This window comes from Pelmatolapia mariae, linkage group LG23, assembly GCF_036321145.2.
Source record: "Pelmatolapia mariae isolate MD_Pm_ZW linkage group LG23, Pm_UMD_F_2, whole genome shotgun sequence".
Lineage (NCBI taxonomy): Eukaryota > Metazoa > Chordata > Actinopteri > Cichliformes > Cichlidae > Pelmatolapia > Pelmatolapia mariae.
The window spans coordinates 160462-174706 of NC_086246.1; the positions used below are offsets into that span (position 1 = coordinate 160462).

The window sequence follows — 14245 nt, forward strand, 5'->3', positions numbered from 1 at the left end:
GTTTCACAGTTCTGTGCTGGCAGTGTGTCTTCCACCAGAATAGCATGCCCAACATCAGAAATTTTAGCTTTATTGTCACTACAAAACGTGGGCACAAGATTAACACCCTCAACATTAGTAGTCAGAGGCATGGAAAAGGCAGCTTCTTCACTGGCCCCCGAGAAAACAGACTGTGACGAGGTGCATGGGGGGGTGACAGAGGTAACAGTACGGGTAAATCGAGTCTCCATCTCCGAGATCCTAATTGTCTTTCCAAGCCCCTCGCCCTCATTCCATCCAGGACGATTCAGTGGCAACAGAACATTATCACTAACCTCTGAGTACCGTGTGGAGCGGCGACGCCGCAGACGTCGCTTCCTTCTGGGAGCGGCAGCGAGTGCGGCAGTGTTAACTGTTGGGATCGGGTCTTCCTCCTCCCACCACATCCTCGCCAGACAAGCGGCCGGAGACAAGAAGTCCTCGCGAGGGGGTGAAGTCGATCGGCGGGGCCGGAGCAGGGCGACAGGTGGGAGCTCCTCCTCGGAAATGAGCCAAGGCTTCCAGCGCAGCTCCTCCTCCCGGTAAGCCCGTAACACCTGCTGTCGCTCATCGTCACCAAAATCTATGGCCTCCACCGTCTCCGTGTGCTGGTCAGTGCAGCTTGATTGTGGCGGGGACGAGGGAGCTGATGCACGGTGTGGCGATGGTAGAGTGGAAGTGGGCCTCAGCGTTCCACCTCTCACAGCCTCTGGCTCACGAGGCAGCAGCGATGACGCCCGTTTACAGGGTGGAGTTGTGGGTGCTGAGGCGGCGTTCAGGACCCTCTGGGCCAGCGCACAGGCACGAAGCTCCTCCTTAAGGAGGCCCAGGGATTCAAACGCCTCGATGAGGTGGGGGAGCTGCCGCAACCGTGGCTCCCGCAACAAAATGGCGTCCACGGCCGCCAATCCCGTGGAAACCACTCCTGGATCCGCGCATCCGATGATGCGATCCATTATGCGGCAGAGCCGGTTCAGCTCCTCCCCAGCCTCCTCTGAAATGTCTGCTGAGTCCGACATTGTCGCGTCGTACTGTCACGGACTGCCGGGGCAGACCGTGTGGAGAGTGTGTGGAGGACTCAGGTGCGGACACAGGCAAGGACATGAAACTGAGTTCAAATGAAAAGCGAGACTTTATTGTGGCTGGTGACAAGGAGTGCAAACAAGGCAGAAGCGCAGTGACAAAACTAAACTATAACTAAACTGGGAAAGTGATACTAGTATAAACTATGAAGATACAGGTAACCAGAACTATGAATACAAAGGCTGACTGAGACAACATGGAGGGTGGGAACACAGACGACGCGACACAGACTGCAAGAAACACAGAGATTAAATACACATGAGGGATAATCAGGGGAAGTGGCCACACATGGGAACACAGCTGACACACATGAACCTAACGACAGGAGAGGAGAAGTGAAACTGAATACACTGACATAGAATACAGACTTTCAAAGTAAAACAGGAAACATGGAGATTAGACACGACATGAACCAAACATAACCACACAGACATGACACATGAACCTGGGAGAATTAACACAAGGGTAATATAATAACAAATGAGCTAGCATACTTAATGAACCTAAACAATAAACATCAAAATAAACTAAAACTCAAAACACTGGGTCGCACGACCCAGGACCATGACACTACTCATACTAAGGGCCATACTTTGGACCTACTTTGTTGCACTGGACTTGCTCATTTCAACTGCAAAGCTGACGAACTGCTAATTTCTTATCACTTGCTTCTTTCTTTCAATGTCAAAATGACCTTTTCTATAACCAAGAACCCTTGTATCATTTCTTTTCAAAATATTAAGAAAATCAATCCTGATATCCTTTCTTTTGCATTTTCATGATCTGCTCACCCAAGAGGACTTGGTTTCCTATTATAACTCTAGTCTCTAGAGTATTCTAGTCTAATAGTATTCTAAACTCTGCTGCCCCACTCAAAACCAAATCTGTATCATTATCTCAGTCAGCGCATCATCATCATCTCATCTGTAAGTCAAAAGCTTCTACTTAACTAGACCCCATTCCTACAGTTTTGGTCAAGGCATGTCTACCCTCTCTTCTTCCCCTCACATGTGCTAGTGTCTGTTCTTTACTTACCACTGTAACTGTTCCTGCTTCCCTTAAAATTGCTGCCTTCACCCCAGTGTTGAATTAAACTGGTCTAGATCCTAATGATTTTGATCATTTATGTCCTATTTCCAATCTACCATTCCTTTCAAAAATTCTTGAGAAGACAGTTGCCACACAGCTCCACTCACATGTAACTAATAATGAGCTGTGTAAACAGTTCCAGTCTGGTTTTCGCCCTTCTCATAGCAGAGAAACAGCGCTTATAAAAATAACCAATGATCTTCTTATGGAACCTGACTCCGGTTTAGTTTCCATTCTTTTTCTCCTCCATCTGACTGCTGCTTTCGACACTATTTCTCACTCCATCCTCCTTAGTAGGTTAGTCTCCATCGGTCTCTCCCATACTCTGCTAGCCTGGTTTAAAACATACTTGTCTGATCACAGACATTTGAGATTGACTCAAATCCTTTACTTACCAGTCCTTTCCTCTGATCACTGGCCTGCCCCAGGGATCTGACCTCGGGCAGGCCAGGACTGTGAATTATTCTTAAAGGTCTACTGAATTCACAGTTAGAAGGTAATACATGGATGAAAGACACTTTCCACGGGTTTACTGGGAACAGTTTAATTGTTTGGACTGAATATTCAGGAATGTACAGAAACTGTCAGGTTTCACAAAACATCCTCATTCTTATCTGACACATCTTTCAAAGAACAAACTGTAAAATTAAAAGAGAAACTTGGCAGACGGAACAACTTATTCTGAAAGAGAAAACAAACAGACAAAGGTGAGTTATCATACAATCCACTCTGATTTACAGGCGTGCCAATTGCTTCAGGCATTTTTGATCTTTATCTCTTCAATTTAACTATGGTTTCCACTTTGTCACATAGCCGACAATCATGTGATTCATCTGACTGTGACAAACAAAAAACAGGTTTGGTGTTAACTTTGCTCCAGTTTCCCATCATGCACTGCTGTGTATGCTTCACTCTTTCTTTCTTTCATGTGCAAACTGAATCAGTGACATGACTGGGTGGTAGCAAATTCTTAAATGTATTCTTAATATATTCTCATAATAAAAGTTAAGAGAGAATAATATGTAGGTGGCATGGCACTTCAACCATGTGTCGGCTGTGAATTTCTACGCAAACAGGGTGAATCATGTAACAATCAATTTGAATTTGGAGCCAGTCTAACAAGGGTTAAAATATTTTAGAATCATAAAAGTAATCTAACTAATGTTTTGTCATTTGTTTACAGTAACATATTAAAAGAAACCTTGAACTTAAACTGAAATGAATAAAAGACAGGATTTTCATCTTACCTTCTTTTTTTTATTCTTTATATATTTTGATGATGAAATTAATCTCAGCAAAGACCAGACCAGTTATAGTCAGCACCAGGAGTGTCAAACACTGTTTCAGTAAGGGCCAAACTGGGAAGTGAAAATTACATGAAGGCCATAAGTTCATCAGTCCACAAAAAATATTATTAGTTTTAAAATAAATTACTCTGCCTACTTAGGATTACTTAATATATTGTCATGCTTTTTACAACTACATTGATGTACTATGCTTTGTGATTTATTACTATTACTGAAGGCTACTTGCCATACCAATAACAACTAGATTTTTAAATCTAAATATAAAATGAGTAACAGTAAGGTGGGCATTACACTGTTACCCTTTGCAGTAATTTCCATAGCTTAGTACTGCAAAATCAACAGTAAAAAACTCTAAAGGATGTTTGCAGTTTAGTACTGTAATTTGCAAGTAATTGTGGGAAAATTCCATGAGATTACATTATTTGTACGGTAACTCACCGTACTCATGGAAACAGCTGTAAAATACAGCAAATGTAACAATTGGTGATGTCACTGAGATTATACTATTACACCATCGGGATTTCTGTTGTTTTCTACTGTAGATCTAAGAGTAATGCACTCTCCTTGTAGCACCACTTCATCTTGGTTCAGAAGAGATGTCCTGGATATACATGATAATGTAACACGGGTGTTTTTGTTTGTTCATGTTTAGCGCGTTGGGTTGTGTTTTTAAAGCGAATGTTACGTTTTTAAAGCGTGTTATGCGACAGGTGTGTGTAGCACTTGTTACACATCTCAATGGGAGAGCAATAGTCGAGAACACACCTTTACCTGATGTACAACGTGACGTAGGGAGCACACTTTCAAAACAACAATGGCGGATAGAAGATATTGATCGAGGCGGTTAATGCTCCTTTCGCTGGTTGCCAACCACCATTAAATAACAACAAGAAGAAAATATTGATCTGCTTTTCTTAGTTTTGCACGTTTAAGACGCAATTCAAACTCAAACAAAGCTGCAAAGCAGGAGAAAAACATGGCCATCAACTATGTTGATCCAGTTCGCTGCAGCACAGAGTGATGATGAGATGGTGGAAGAACAACAGAGACAATTTACGGACCGTTAAGATGTGCAACTTAAGAAGTAGTTAGAGGTAACTGGATAGAGTTCAGTCAGGTTAAATGCACGGTTGATTGGATTATATCTGAAGATCGTATGCTATTCGTGACAACTCTACTAGACTCCAAATTTCTCGTCCATGAGGGAGTATCTCAAAAGTAAATGAAACAACTAAACTTAACACTTTTTCCCTAAAACTGACTGACATGGGAAACATTAAAGTTGGATTGACACCAGCTAATCAGTCTGAAAGTAAGTGTTTTTTCACTTATTCGAGAGAAGTCAGAAATGCGTTCTTATTACTGTTTGTTTTGACTTTTAAGCTACCCTGTCAGGTTATTTTCATTCAAATGCTAAGACAAAATGTCAATATCTATGAATGTGGAGACTCAAAAGACTAGTTAGGTAATAGTTGCCGATGGATTTATGAGACTTGATAGAAACTTGGACGTTTGCAACAGGTGAATCGGTGAACTACCGAGGTTGCGCCCAAATGCTTAAAGCTGTTAGCTGGTCAGTGTTTTCAGGTGTGCTTGTACTACCTGTACGGTGCAGAGTGCTGACTAAGTCATGTTAAACCCATTAAAGCGTCGAGCTCAAATATATTTTAATTTTTGTGCACTGCTCTCTTGTTTTTTGTCAGCACACATTTTCTGCTTATTGAAGCCTTTTGTGAATAATTTTGATCATGTAAAAACTGGGAATTGGTCCCTATTGACAATACTCTTACTATTTATTTATTTATTTCTTTTTTTTTTGCATTGCATATGTCATTTAGGAAAGGTAATTGGTCATTGAACTTTTTGCAACTATGTGTATTTGTAAATTTTGTGGCTTCCGTGCACGCAAATTTATATTGTTCAGTTTGCATGTTAAAAGCCACAAACATGTAGCTAACTATAGGCTTTCTTGTGGAACTGAGAACTGCCCTGCCACTTTCAGAACATTTTCTGCCTTTCATTCACATATGCATAGGAATCACAGAACAAGAAGGGAGACCACTGAGGAGAAGTTCTATGAGTTCACGGGTGGCCTCAGCTGTCAAGTTCCTGGATGTGGGTATGCTGCACAAAACTTTACAACTCTGTGCCCATCTCAGATTTCACATCAAAGATGGGAGAAAAGTATTATGTCCATTTGAAGATTGCTCTAAATACTTCAGTGTCCGAACATCATTTTCCAACCGTATTTCTCGAAAACATAAGTAGACAGTTCAGCAGTCGAGGCAACAAGAAATTGGGGAATTTGCCATAATACAAGGACAGGACACAGTTAATCTATTAGAAGACAGTTAGCTTTGTGTAATATAAAAATGCAGGCTAAAATGCTCTTGCCAACCAACACTATACAGAGCATCATAGAGGAATTTCAGGATCTTCGCAGCTGTGCAATGCACAATGTTCTTGCAATATTGTCTGACAAACTGTCTTCATTTAATATTCCATAAGCAGAAGTGGACAAAACCAATCAAGAACTTTTTTCATAGAGGACTATATATATCTGAGACACAGTAGGTTTCCTGACAAAGCTTTAAAAGCAAAACATTACTATTTGTTACATTATGCAGAGCTTATCCTTCACTTTGGACCACTCATTCGTTTGTGCACCCTTAGGTTTGAGAGCAAGCACTCGTATTTCAAAGCATGTACAAGTTCAGTCTTGCATAACTTTGTCAACTTATGCAAGACTGAACGGCATCAGTTACTGCAGTCCTACCTCTCAGTAGGCCAAATGTTTCCACCTATAGTTCAAATGATTGGAGAAACAAGAGATTAGAATCCTCATCTTTACAACGCTCTCATTCAAGAAGCTGTGGCAAACTTTAGATGTGTCAGCAGTTGTCTACAAAGGTACCAAGTATGTTTCCATTGTAGATGACACTGATGATGGCTTGCTTTTTGGGAAGATAGCTGTTATACTTGTTGCTGATTCTGAATTGTACTTTGTGCTCGAGTTGCATCACTCAGTACTTCTCATTGACCTTGGACTTCACTGCTTGCGTTGCCCTACAGAAAGAACTGTTTATGTAAATGCTGACAGTCTGATGGATTATTACCCACCACCACTTTATAACATGGCAGGCCTCTTTGTTGTCTCCCTACTCCATTCAGTTTCCTCTTAATTCTCTTTCAGGGATGGAAATTGAAGAGGAACTCACAAGCCTCCTGCTGGGACTAGACAGAGAGAAAATATTGTGCATTGTAGAACATCTGACGGACGTTATTGGTGTACAACAAAAAAGTGATCTTTTGTTTGTGGAGGCGGAAGATCTCAAACCCTTTCTCACACCAATTCAAATACTTAAACTACTTCTTGCATTTAAAGGAGGTTTGTGTAGGTTCTGTACAACTCACAGACTCATAGACTTGAGTCTATGATTTGAAGGTCACTCATAGACTCATATGTCACTGATTAGCTTGATTAGCTTTTTTTTTTCTCTTAACCATACTACACATGTGCTTTGACAGTATAATATTGAAGAGCGTTTTGGGGCTCACATTGTCTGGTAGATACTTAACACGGAAAACATAAACAAAAGTAGACACTAAATCTAACACCATTAATCTTTCATTGGTAGTGGTACAACTAAGGGTTTGAAATTGTGACAAACTGTAAAATATGTTGACTCAAGGTCTTTTCAATGCAAGACCTTGAGTTTGTAGTTCTTTTGCAGTCCTGGGATTGCTTCTTTTCATCTTCAGACAAGGTCCCCAAAAACCGCCTTGTCGTTACTACTCAATCCTAATTGAAGGGTTCATCTTTTAGTGAGGACATATTTTTTGACATAGTAGCTTGTTAAGGTAGCTTTTCCAATGATCTTTATTTATTGATTTGTTTAGATGGCAACAGACCAGAGAACCTGAATGACACCATTACTCTGAAGCCTTGCCCTGCTGCATCAGCTGAATCATCAAGCTATCCACCTCACCCCTCCTCCTCCACGTCCACCACTATGTACAACCATTACTCCAGCTCTTGGGTCTCACACTTACAGGTTCCTTGGGAAAGATTTCCACTCTGACTGTCGCATGCAATCACAAGAGGGGACAGAGCTCATCCAGACGACAGGAGAAGTATGGTTAGAATTGTTGTGGAGGCCATCCAAGTTCACTGCAGGAACCCTAAACGTGCATCTTGTGAAGAAGTTGCTAAAATCATTGTAAACAGATACCCTCAAACATTTGCAGATTTTACTGAAAAGGGAGAAAGACTGGGTTGATGAGATTATTCACTACTAAGAAGCATCAAATCTAGAGTTGAACATGTTAATCGACAACACATAGACTTCGTCAAACAAAGAGAATCAGGAATGAGGAAGACTGCAGTCCCAACAGTAATGCAACCTCACCTAAAAAAGTTAGATGCCTTGTTGATAGCTATGGTTGTATTAATTGGCAGCCAGTTGAACTTCCTGAGGGGGAAATGCCAGCTTCTTTAGAGGAAAAGACACGCATCTTGTTAACAATTTTTAATTCAGAAGGACCTGGAGCTGTGGAGAGACCTGATGTGGATGACTTCATGTGCCTCACATATATTTCTCAGCGGCAGCTTATCAACAGTTGTCCCTCACTTTCAGTAGCTGAAATTCAGGAACAGTGGCCATTCTTGTTTACTCGGAAAGGTCTTTTGAACCACTTTTACAAACTCACAGGCATCGATATCAGTGAGCGCTTAGGTCAGGCCCTCATAACCAAAGGCAGAAGGATTATTAACTATTTCTCCAGCCAGAAGCTCAAATGGAACCTTGGTATAAGGACACTCATCCAGCAGACAGAAAGTGAGGGAGTTTTGACCAACAACAAGGTTGGCACAGCAACCATACTTCTCATGATGAAGTATTACAAGGAAGATGAAGACTCCCTCTTTGTCTTAGCAGATGTAAGCTTCTTACATACAGCTCTATGTTTAATGCTGTTGCTTGCTGTCCTGTTTTTGTTTTGTTTTTTGTTACATAAAATGTCCTGGTCCTTTTTCTGGCAGGAAACATCTACCAGGATGTCCCTTGAAGCAGAGAGCAACCTGCCAATCACTCAAAGGCTGATTATGCTTGGTAAGAAGTCATTTATGAAATAGAGCTGATTAGACCATATTACAATTTCTGTTTGGCACAGGAGCTTTTCGTGGACGCAGGTATCCAGTCTCTTTTTTTGTAGCTCAAATTTCTGTAATTTCCTTTTTAAACCAAGGTTGTTGGACATGTGTCTCAGTGAACCCAGCAAGGTAACAATATCAAATTTCACATTACATATTACTGATCAACATAGTAGTCTAGCTACACCAACAGCAGAAATACTGAAGTCACTACTGTAAAGTTTAACAGCAGCACAAACTATAAACTCCAAATTAACCATACAGTTGATTCATCTCCGGTAATTTAATTGGGCTGACTCTTTGTTAGGTGTGTTTAATGTGCAGAATAATTCCCAATTATGTACAATTATAATATGTTAAAACAGACTTATGTACATAAGGCCATTAATAATTAACTGTACGTAGCTATTTGCTTTATGACTATCTAGACAGTGTGAAGAAGTGAAGTATTGAAATTATTTTATGTTGCATAATGACAACATGTCGCCCCTATACATTTAAGGACAAAGTTCAATGACCGCCACCTGCTGGATGGTGAGTGCAGAGGGGCGTGTAATTGTTGAGCTGGACAAAGAGAACACCTTTGCTGATGCGATGTCAGTCTTCTTTGGTTCATTCCACGTATTGAACGTGGAATACCAGGAGTCAGCGTGTGCAACATTGGAACTAATTCAGAGGTATGTTTGAACAGTTAGCTAATAGTGATAGATGATGAATAAATTATCCCTATGTAACTCATTATTTCAAATCACAACTCAATGTTACTGTATGTTACTATTTATTGTGGCATGTTTTAAGGTTTTTTGTAAGGATAAACCCTGAAGAGGGAACAAAATGTACCTCCAAGGTTGGGACAAGCAGAAAGACTGGGACCACTGTGAAGCGAAAGGTTGTTCACATTAACCCTCATGTCACAACTTTCCTCCAGAAAAAAAAAAAAGCTACGGTGCATTACCATAATTTGTCCAAGAGTAATATACCACGACAGCAAAAAATGGTATCATCCTGCACAACGGTAAGCTACCGTAATACGGCGTCACGGTATGACGCTGGCAACAGTGACGCCAGTATGTTACCGTAAAGTGGAGATGAAAAGTCTAACAGTGTAGTTAAGGTTGCACTTTGTTATTATTTGCAGCTAGCAGGTTGTTAATGCTATCCATAAACAGCCAAGTCTGCAGTCTATGAACTAACCACAGCTTACACCTGCTAACAATGTTAGCTCGGTGGTGAGTATCCTTCATTACAGTTTTTCTCGATTGCTTAAACACTATAACCAATCTTTTGAACTAAAATTTCAAAACCATAATGCTATTTTTCAAAAACCACACCCGTTTCCCTGAACTATAAACACTATTCCCCTGCTTTAACACATGAGTCAGATGTGGTGAACTGTTACTGCAAAACTCTACACACAAATCCCTACATTTTTCAGTGCTTACACCATGTGGCCATTTAGAAAGCACTTGCATTCAATAATGTTAACTTAAGTCAGCACAGCTTGAGCTCAATTGGCACACAATTAACCAAGTGGAAACACTACGAGTCAAAATTTATCACACATCAATCAGAAACTCATTCAGGTTTGAAACAATGGATTCAAAGAGATGCAAAGGAAGAGGTTGAGGAGGAAAAGGAGGTCTAGGACACCAAGGAGGAGGTGGAGGAACATAATTGGCCATTGGGCTATTGTAAATGTCCCTGGTCAGCGTGGAGGGAATGTCACTCTGTGCGCAGCCATCAGCCAACGAGGGGTACTCCACCGCCATGCCATTCTAGGACCCTATAACACTATGCTTCTCCTTGCTTTTCTTGATGGTCTAAGACAACATATGTTCCAGCGGGACTACAGTGAACCAGCACAGCCAGAGCAGCCTCACTATGCTGTTGTTTGGTGTAATGTCAGCTTCCATCACACTGCTCTGGTTCATGACTGGTTTACCAATAACCCAAGGTTTTCTAACATCTTTCTGCCTGCATACTCTCCCTTTCTAAACCCAATAGAGGAGTTATTTTCGGCGTGGCGGTAGAAAGTGTATGACCGAGAACCTTATGTCCGTGTTCACCTCCTCCGGGTCGTGGAAGAAGCCTGCCTATACATATCAGTAGATGCATGCCAGGGGTGGATCAGGCATGCAAGAGGATTTTACCCCCGCTGCCTGGCCAGGGCCAATATAGCCTGTGATGTGGATGAGATTCCCGGGCCTGACCCAGACCACAGACAGGATGCTGAGGTGGAATAATGTTTTTGATGTGTGTTGTACTGTATGGTACATGAATAAAAATGTGCCACTGTATGTACATTGGATCTTTTGTGTTCATGATGTGAAAAGGTTTTTGAGGGGAAGAACCACAAGCAACATAACTTGCCAGTTTTTGAAATATTGTTTTAAATTTATTGCACCAATGTGTAAGACTATGTTGTAGTGTGTGTGTTTTTGAGGCCTTGTGTGTGATGTCTGTGGGCAAAGTTTGTTTTCTCAGCAAGAGTGAATGGTTTTGAGTGTAGAGCTTAATTTTGACCTGAAAATACAGTGTTTGGGAAATTGGGTGAGACATTATGGATTTGTGTTTACTGTTTTGAGAATACGAGTCATAGTTTCAAGAAAAGTGTTTAAGCAATCGAGAAAAACTGTAATATTAATAAATCACACAGCAATAGTATATTGAAGATACTGAAGTGGCACATCACCCAGGTAGTTGCAGTAAGCAACGTTAGTTTTTTTTAAAAAAGAACTGCTTTTTCTTTAAGTTGGAGGTGGAGTCTGTTTGCCAGCAACCAAGCTGCTCTCAGCTTCAAAAGAGTTCGCATTGAAAAGTCAGATTTTGCCTATCCATTTCTTCTTTAAATATGAAGTGGTGTCGGAATTTCCAAGTAAGGAATGCATTCCTGCCCATGCACTGCTGGCTCTGTTGTATTGGGTCCAGGTCCATTGTGTAACTCAGGCATGTCGCGGTCACATTTCAAATAGCCCGCAGCTTCAGTCTAATTATGTATTATTTATGGCTCACTTTCGTAGTTCGAATAAATAAATCATGACTTTAAAAGTGTAATTCATGGGGGCTCAGCCCTGGCGCAGGGGGCCTAACTGGTGGGGCTCTTCAACTGGCAGGGAGTTTGTTCCATCGTTGCAGGAGTCCACTCTGCAGGTGGGGGAGAGACATAGGAGAGGTGGAGAATAAACTTAACCTGGGTGTCTGTTGTCTTGTGTAGTCTGGGAGATGATTGAATGTTGGGGTGGGTACAGCTTACTCTGCCGTGGGGTAGGATGGGCTGCCCCGGGTCCTGTGGGGCTTGGCGGTGCTGCTGCCATAGGTCCCGGTCTGGATGGGCCTGGGCTCCCTTGCCTTTGTGGGTACCAGAGGACGGGGGTGCCTACTGGGGTCAGCGGGGGAGCTAGCCCTAGGGAGGGGCATCTTCCCCTCCCTTCTTTTCCTCCCCATCCCCGGCTGCCTCCCTCTTCCCGCTCCACCACACCCACCCACACAGGTAGGGCCTTGTGGTGTGGGTGTGTCACCAGGGTGCAGGGGAGGCATCCCCCCGTCCCCTTCTGGCCACCTTTGCCTCAATTTTATTCCATAACTTAGACATCCACACTACTTACACTCTCATAACACACATATATATATAGGGCCTTGAAGGTGGGCACGTTAACGGCGTCCAGTGGACGGTCTGTGTATTCAAACCTACCTCTGGCGCCCGTGCCCACCTCTCAATTTTAAATCCATGGAGACATTGAGGGTTTTCGGGAGGGGCTGTGCTAACACCTGCTGCTCTCTGGCAGCACCACCACGCCCTCCATTGTTTTAAATGCACTTTAGAGCAACACGCAGCAACACTACACATGAGCGGGAGGAGGGAGGTATGGGGTCTTCACACATCCCCGTTCTCTACTAGCCATCGGGGCGGGGGGGCTGGGTGGAGGTGTTGGCCGTCCGATTGGCCTCCCTGCTGCTGCCTGGGGCGGTCTGCTTGCCTCCACCCTGGGGGAAAGGGTAACATCTCTTGGATCTGGGTGCCATTTCCGCCTCTGGGGGTGAGGGTACCTGGACCCGGGGTATAGAGTTTGTTTGGGGAGTGTGATTCTGTGTACATGTCCATTTATGTCAATCCTTACGTTGGGTTAGTGCTGAGTGTTTGTATATGTGTGCATAAGGGTGGGAATGCATGTTTGTGTCTGTGTGTGCCTGTTTGCATGCCAGTGCAGCCCCCTCTGGCTTCTGCTCCGTGGCTACTGGGTGACCCCTCGTCTGGGGATCTCCTCAGCCCTTCCCATGAGGGTGGCACGGATGCCCCTCCGGTGGTCCTCCTTGGGCTCTTGCACTCTGGGGCCTCTGGATGTCTGGAGCCTGGATCTCCTCCATGCCTACTTCATGCCCTGGGGGACGGGGCTATGGCCCACTACACCCTCTAGCACACCATTACATGGGGAAACCATTTGACTACAAGCGCGCTGATCCACACAGGTGTGCACAAGGGTGTTTACTGTTCGTAGACTTAAACTACACCTTTCTTGGATGCTACTTCAAAGCACATTGTGCGCTGTCTGTCCTGCGTTGTACACAACAACATTCAATATTTAGTATTTGCTGCTGTTTACACTCTACACGCTAGATTAATGCGATGGTGTTGTGTTCAGTATGTTGCTTTGTTTTTTTGCTTGTTTTCTATTCTATCTCTCTCAACAGGTGATCCAGGAGATTTTTTTCCCTTTCTCACTGTCCCTCTTCCCTTCTGTATTTCTTTTCCTTCCTCTCTTTCTTTCTCCCTTTCCTATCCCCCACTCATGTCTGTCCCGTCTGTAACAACTGAAAATAAAATAAAATAAATAATAAAAACAAAGGTCGATCAAATGGACCAATACGGCAAGGCCATGATGATCCATTTGGCAAAATAAATCCATTGGGTATCCTTGTTGGTCGTCAGACAACAATTCTGACGGCTATCGCATAGCTGCATATATCCGCAATATCGCATAGATTTTAAAATTCTTTTGTTCACTTTTAAAATTCTGAATAATTTAGCGCCCAGCTATCTTTCTGAACTCCTCCACTTATACAATCCCAACAGAGCACTTAGATCGTCCAATCACAGGCTCCTAGCACAACCTAGGTCTCGAATGAAGTCGAGAGGTGACCGGGCCTTCGCATCCGTGGCACCAAGACTCTGGAATAACCTCCCTGTTCATATTCATACTGCCGAGTCTATCCAGTCTTTTAAATCACGTCTTAAAACTTATCTTTTTACTTTGGCTTTTGATTCTGACTAGTTGGCTGCTCTAGCTTGTTGTGTTGTTACCTATTGTTTGTTGTCCTCTTTTATTGTTTGTTTTAATTGTCTCATGCTTTTACTGACTGTGAAGCACTATGGTCAACACTGTTGTTTTAATATGTGCTATATAAATAAATTTTGATTTGATTTGATTTGAAAGGACCAAATGGGACAGGCAAAAAGAAAAAAGAACGCCTCATTTGGAAGCCATGGCATTTCCTGGGCCATTTCCTAATGGTCAGAATACACTGGATAAAAAGAGTTTTAACTCACACGGAGTTCTTACTTCAAGTCGAGGCTTTTCAACATTGATGCAAGATTTGC

At 42.6% G+C, this 14245-nt stretch overlaps 1 pseudogene; it reads left to right on the forward strand.

Annotated features, from left to right (window-relative positions):
• The first annotated feature begins 5573 nt into the window (after positions 1-5573).
• On the forward strand, positions 5574-9730 carry LOC134620485 (uncharacterized; annotated as a pseudogene).
• The last annotated feature ends 4515 nt before the right edge of the window (positions 9731-14245 follow it).